Below are 7321 nucleotides of genomic sequence, written 5' to 3' on the forward strand. Positions count from 1 at the left end.
GTTTTGCAATCGAGGTATATGTTATCTTCTGAAATAAGGCCTTTTAAACTAGTTTTAATAGGCAACCAAGAGGAATAGAAGAGTTTAAATTCTTGGTGGGACCAACTGAGGATTCCCTGCCCAATAAATCATAAGGAGGTTTCTCACACCAGTCATAGGAATTTGTCATGAGAAGTTTTTTACACTTGTTGTAAACACTCTTTCCCTTTAGGGAATCTGTGTCTGGTTACTGAGAAAAAAAATCAAACAATGTTGTACAGGATGGATGGATGTTAGTGACGGGAAAGAGGCCAAGAAAAGTGATGATGAAATGGATGCAAGATAAAAGTGGTGCTCGCTTTACCAACACATATACTAAAATTGGAACGATACAGAGAAGATTAGCATGGCCCCTGCGCAAGGATGACACACAAATTCGTGAAGCATTCCATATTTTTTGATAGCTCAGTAATCAATTGGATTCCCATAGTGAGGGGAACAAGGACTATTTCTAACAGGAACTCAATGACTGGCTCTTTGACCTCCCACCTCCCAAGGGAGGAGCAGTACTGTTAGGCCACAGAGGAGGACTTTGCAGCCAGTCCTGAAAAATACCTGACAAAACGGAGTCATATCAATGGGGAGGAGGTCCTCCCCTATCAGTGGACTTGGAAAGGGGCAGGGAGGAGATGAGGGAGGGAGGGTGGGACTGGGGAGGGAATGAGGGATACAGCTGGGATACAGAATTAACAAAATGTAACTAATGAGAAAAATAAAATTAAAAAAAAAGAAAAAACAAACAAACAAACAAAAAAGATAAAAGTGATTATGCAAAGATGAAAGACTAATGCTACAAATAAAAAACAAGGCATGATTTTTTTCTGCTCTTATGGAAATAACTCTTACTGTCAAGTAATACTTACTGAGAGAAGGACTATAAGTCAGTGTGATTTTTCCTACTGTGGTTTATTAACCTAAAGTCATTTTTAAGATCAAAGTACTATTAACTTGGATTTCAGTAGAAAACTGACCTTAATTTGGTGCTAATAATAGTTTATAACACATCAAGGGTGAGAATTTATCTTTATTGTCAGATAAATAAGTATTTACATATGTACTAAATATCTTGCTGTACATTTCAGAATATATTTACAAGTGGAGGAGGACTAGAATTCTTCTCTGCAGACATAATTCTGAGGGTTACTAAAAACAATGACTAAAAGAGAATGAAGTTATTGAAATGTGCTCAAATATTTAATTATGTTGCAGAAAACACACATTGAATTCTGGCACGATTTGCAAATGACCTAAGTTAGGACTTCCCAAGATAAATTCTTGGATTTATTTCCATTTGAAACCTGATGCCAGCTGTCAAAAATTTAATTAAATATGTTGATATACTTTGTAGAGTGCTTTACAATTTACAAAGTGCTTTCATGTATATTGACTAATTTAATTTAAATTTAAAATGCTATATACTGCTAAACCAGCAAGAAAGTGTAATCTATATTTTCACTTACTGATATCCTTAATACTAACCATTTAGGCAAGGGTTGACTTGCCAGGTATAATGTTCAAAGTAAAAACATTGGTATGATATTTTAAAGTTATGAACATTATAGATTGGACAGTATAATAGGCATTCAAATAGGAGAGATAATTTTTGTTCTCTGTGACTATAGAGGTAAGTGTTAGATAAAGTATAATGAACCAAGTTAAAAGAAGTGCTGAGCTAGGATTCAAATCATCTGGTCTTGCTGGAGCTTTCAGGTTGCCAAAGTTATAGAAAAGTTATAGAAAGTTATCAGTATTTTTGCAAACAGAATTCTATGGATTACTAAGTATATAATATGATTTTCAGTCATAAGTATAAAATTCATTATAATAATTTGTTAATAAAAATGTAAATATAATGTAAGATATTTTAAGTGCATACATTTGGTCTACTTTCTCACCAGACTACTTAAATATTATAACTTGGATAAAAAGCTGAAAGTACACTAAAATCATCTCTAAAATCAGTAAGGATGACATCAAACATATTTTTATTTCAAAAGCAAGTATAAAATTAGACTAAAGCAAGAGAATATTGACAGATTAGTATACAAAATGAAGTAATTTGAAAGCTTGCTGACTTAATTTTCACCACCAAAATTTGTGTATACTGACTGATATCAAGTAGCATTTTAGACAGAAAGAAAATGACGACCTGTCTATAGTGAGGCTTGGAATGTATGCTGTTGGATCATATAAATTTGTGCCTTCTCTCTTTTAGTGAGATCAGCTACCAGCTAGTCAAAGTATAAATAAATAAACTGAGAAATGGGTACTTAAAAGGAGCATTGTTAATCTAGGAAGAGATGAACATTCAGAGAAGCCATAAATAAGCACAGAGATAAGATAAATGATATCTCAAGTTCACACTGTGGTGCCTATTAGAAAAGGCCCTTACTTAATTAGTGCTGCGTGTTCTGGTTTGAGTTCTGTAGTAGCTCATTGGGTACTTAGAATAAAAGACAATAAAAAACAGATTGTCCAATGGCAGAGCATCTGAAACTAGAGTAAAAGACAATAAAAACAAAAAGTGTGTGTCAGTAGGTACTTATAGCATAGGAAGAACAAGATAATAGAAGAGTATGGCACTTATGTCTATCTTGAGATTCTTTTGACCTTAAAAAGATTAGAGGTATCAAAGAGTGAGCCTTGAAAATCAAGTATTTAATCACTGATAACACTCTAAAAAACAAACAAACAAACAAAACAAACAACAACAACAAAAAACCTCACTGTTTTCTGTCTCTTTTCAATCCCCATTCCCAATGCATGGCAAAACACATGATAAGACTTGTTTGGACAAATTCACACAGTTTATAAAAGCAAATGCTTTGGTTCACTTTTACATAGGGAAAATGTTTTTTGTGTGTGCATAATGTTGGTACAACATCAAGTATCATGTAGACTAACTGAGAAGCTGGCTTTAGAGATGGGATTTGGCCTTACTATTTTAGATCTAAGCACTTTGTCTCAAAAGATCCTCCAGAATCACCTGTCCTGAGTCAGACTGCCCCCCTGACTCTGTGAGAAGGAAAAGTAAGAACAATGAAATAGCCAGAGTCAAAGCAGTGTGCCCTTAAAAATAGCTAAAGGGTAAACTAATTCCAATAGAGTTTATTGTAACAATAGTAGTAGCTGCCTGCATTCAAAGTAGTTAATGGGGTTCTCATGCCAAAAAGACAGAAAGAACTCTCTGCCTAAAAACTTTTAAAAATAAAAAATCTTTCAGATAATCACTCCAGCATCACAGTTTTAACAGGATTTCCTTAGTTTATTTCTGCTAGTAATATAAATATCAATTCTGTAGTGTTCTGCTATTTGTCTTCTGGTTCTCTCTCCTACTTGCACTCACTCAAAACAAAAAGCACAGATATGGTAGATGATATTCTCTACTATACAAAACACACAAACATTTTCTACAGTTTTGTGTTTATAGGTAACAGTATTTTATTATGTTATGCTATGTGTGTAGTCTAGATTCTTCTAACTACATGGTAAAATTATTTGTTGATATTACTATGTCTCGGGATATTAGGAAAGAAAATGTAGTGAGACCGAAACACACAGGTATACATAATTAAAATGTTGCCAACAATCTTAGTTAGATTTCAAAATCGTAGTACCTATACAGGACCTGCAGCTAACAAAGTCAGACCCACTAGTGTTATTGGAAAAGAATTATAGTGTGGTTAAATCTCTTCCCTTTTTTTCTCTAGTAGCCATTGATCTAAGTTGCTCAAATAGCTACCAACGTCCTTGAAAATAGATCCTTGGTTTATAACCAAAGTCAAGCGTTAGAGGCAAAAAAAAAAAAACCCAAGCCAAACCAAACAAAAACACAAAACAAAAAACAAACAAAGAAAACCACCAATAAGAAGTCCAAGGGGTAGATGTCCTTATGAGTCTAGAGAGGTATTTTAATATGAATCAGTTTGGCTACTTTAAATTTCCCTCTGATTTGGCTTCCACTAGTTCACTGTCTAGTGATTTTAATGATAATACCACTTGCCTAAACTCATCTCTTTCATGTCTCTATCCGTATTTAATAAAGGACTTCTTTTTCTCTCTACACCTGACAGTTAAACAAATGGAACTATCAACACACTTTTGGGGTCTCTTAGGCCTACTGTGGAGTACCCTAAATGCTACATCCACTCAGAAGAAAGAAGAATCAGCCAAGAAAAAAGAAGCTATACTGTTGCCTACAGAATTCCCTAAATGACAGGCTTACCTCTTTAAAAGGGAGAAATGAAGAGAACAGGAAATCGAAACTGGACAGGCAGCTCAGTACAGATTCCAGAAATGTCCTTGCTACTCTGTACAATGAGTCTACAAGGTATCTCTGGCATCTTATCTGCTCCTAAATGAGCACCCATGACTGCAGACTGTATCTGAAGATGGGAACTGGATGTCAATTACAACCATGAACATTTTCTGATAAACAGCTTTACCACTGAATCTTTAGATTTTCATGTTATAAATAAATATACATATATATACATACATACATACATATATACATATACACAGACTCTATATATGTTTATATTCTCTCTCTCTCTCTCTCTCTCTCTCTCTCTCTCTGTGTGTGTGTGTGTGTGTGTGTGTGTGTGTGTGTCTAATTTTGGCCCCTTTCCTGAATGAGTTTAGACTTACCTCTTCAGAAGAGGAAATGTTAAGGAATGAAAATTACCTCCAAGGGGAGATGTGTTATCCCCTTTGTTGTGAGTTAATTCCTACAAGCTGCCAAGGTGCTCTACTGAGTCTGCCCACTTTTCTGAGCCCTGACTCAAAAAAGAATAACTTTTTCTTTTTCTTCTTTTCTGTCTTTTTTTCATATGCTGGTCAGAACACAAATATGCTTTCTCTGGTACTTCAGGCTCTTTCAGTATTTGCCCACCATGTGGCAGCTTAATTAAAATAGGATGACATTCTTCCTTTCTTAAGCTTCTATTCATGAATCTATAAGAATTTTCTCTCTAAAACTCAAAATAATTAACATGTGCTTCAAATCTGTCCTATGGTGTGCTATCTCAAGTGTTCCTACTTTTTTGTGCACTCTATATTATCTCCTTTCTTGTCCAGATCTTGGTGCTTATTCCCCATTTCTTTCCCTCTTTTTTTTCCGATTTATTTTTAACTCATATATGCACTTGAAATCCTGATATAAGACCCTTCCTTCCTCTCCTCCAGGTTCCACCCTCCCATGATCTTCCCCTTATCTCTCCCCACCCTCTCCTCAGAATAAGGGAGCATCCCCAACCTACCAAGTCACCATCAGAACTGAACACATCCTAATCCACTGACACCAGGCAAGGCAGCCTGGTTAGAGGGAAGTGATCAAAAAGCAGAGAACAGAGTCCATGTCATAGACAACACCTGCTCAGCATACTAGGGGACCCACATGAATATCAAGCTGCATATCGGTTTCATATGTGTAGGGGGACTAGGTCTGGATCATGCATGCTCTTTGGTTTGTGGTACAGTCTCTGTGAGGCCCAGTGTGCCTAAGTTAGTTGACCCTGTTGTCTTCTTGTGGTGTTCTTGTCCCCCTCTGGGTCTTTCTATTCTGCTCCTCAACTCTTCCACAGGACTCTCTGAGCTCTGCCTAATGTTTGGCTTTGAGTCTCAGCATATGATTCAATCAGATGCTAGGTGGAGACTCTCAGAGGACAGTTCTGCTAGGCTCCTGACTGATATACCCTATTTCTAGGCTTTGAAAATTGCTACTTTTATGTGTTTACTGGTACAGTAGTAGCATGATTGTTACGAAGTAACCAAAGTTTCTGGTCAACTTTGAGGCTTGTGACACTGGAGGGAATTTCACATCTGGTTCCATTACACTGCTCTGTCCCATGCAAGGAAGTCATAGGCTCTAAGGTAGAACATGCTAACTGTTCATGTCAAATTATCTTCTAAATATTTCTGTCTATGCCTGTAGATCTGGGTTACTCTCAAAGTTGATCAGAGAAGCTTCTTTTTACAGTGAACAGAAGTCAATGTGGGGATGCATAACTGATCAAAGATCTGAGAATAAATAAATGACTGAGTGCTTAGTTCTGAATGAGACAGCTACAACCCTCTCATCCAATCACAATCCTTCCAAAACCCACGGAACATTAAAGGTGATTAAAAGGTCTACCCATTATTGCAGAATTATTGGCAGTTGATAGTTACTGTAGAAGAGAGAATCATTCTTCTTTGAGAGTATAGCTACTGCAGATTACTATGCTCCAGTAGATGGCTCCACATCCATTTCTATATGGATAGCACTATTTGGACTCATAGGTTATTGGAAAAGAAACAAAGAGATGATGTTAGGGGGAGGTGTGTTACAGGCAGTAGAATAGTTGGAAGGAAGAACTGAGGAATTTATATGGTCATATTTCATTTTTTGCATGTACAAAATTCTCAAATAATAAAAAACGAGAAGCATAAAGTTTTTTTCTATCTGAAATGCTTATTTACAGATAAAATCATGAATTGCTCTTTTATCATTTTTAAATGCCAATTTCTTTTTTTTTCTAGGTTTTAATGTTTTTTACTTTTTATTTTATTTTTATATTAATCACAGATTGTTTACTTTGTATCCCAGCCATAGATTCCTCCCTCATTCCCTCCCAATCCCACCTTCCCTCCCTTATCTTCTCCCTGCCCCTTTCCAAGTCCACTGCTAAGGGAGGTCCTCCTCCTCTTCCATCTGACCCTAGCTTATCAGGTATCTCCAGGACTAGCCATTGTCCTCCTCTGAGGCCTGGCAAGGTGCTCCTCCTTCCGGGGGTGGGAGGGGGCAAAGAACCAGCCACTGAGTTCATGTCAGAAATAGTTCCTGTTCACCTTACAAGTGGGAAAACCCACTTGGTTACTGAGCTACCATGGACTACATCTGAGCAGGGGTTCTAGGTTATATCCATACATGGTCCTTGGTTGGAGAAATAGTCTCATAGAGGACCCCAATGCCCTGATATATTTTGTCCCTGTGGAGCTGCTGTCCTCTGCCAGTCATACTAACTCCCCCTTTTATCATATGATTCCCTGCACTCTGCCCAAGGTTTGGTTATGAGTCTCAGCATCTGTTTTGATACACTGCTAGGTAGAGTCTTTCAGAGGCCCTCTGTGGTAGGCTCCTGTCCTGTTACTTGTTTTCTGCTACTTCCCATGTCCATCTCATTTGTCCTTCAAAGGGAGGATTGATCATCTTACTCCGGGTCTTCTTTCTTCTTTATCTTCTTTAGGTGCACATTTTTTAGTATGTTTATCCTATCTTATAGGTCTATATAAGTGAGTG

General features: G+C 36.9%; 1 non-coding gene across 1 annotated transcript; it reads left to right on the forward strand.

Moving 5' to 3' along the window:
* Positions 1 to 330: 330 nt before the first annotated feature.
* Positions 331 to 437, forward strand: LOC129665998 (U6 spliceosomal RNA). Its single transcript, XR_008718475.1, has one exon. It is a non-coding gene; the product is annotated as a U6 spliceosomal RNA (small nuclear RNA).
* Positions 438 to 7321: the final 6884 nt, after the last annotated feature.

Source organism: Psammomys obesus, unplaced genomic scaffold, assembly GCF_907164565.1.
Source record: "Psammomys obesus unplaced genomic scaffold, mPsaObe1.curated_primary_1811, whole genome shotgun sequence".
Classification (NCBI taxonomy): Eukaryota; Metazoa; Chordata; class Mammalia; order Rodentia; family Muridae; genus Psammomys; species Psammomys obesus.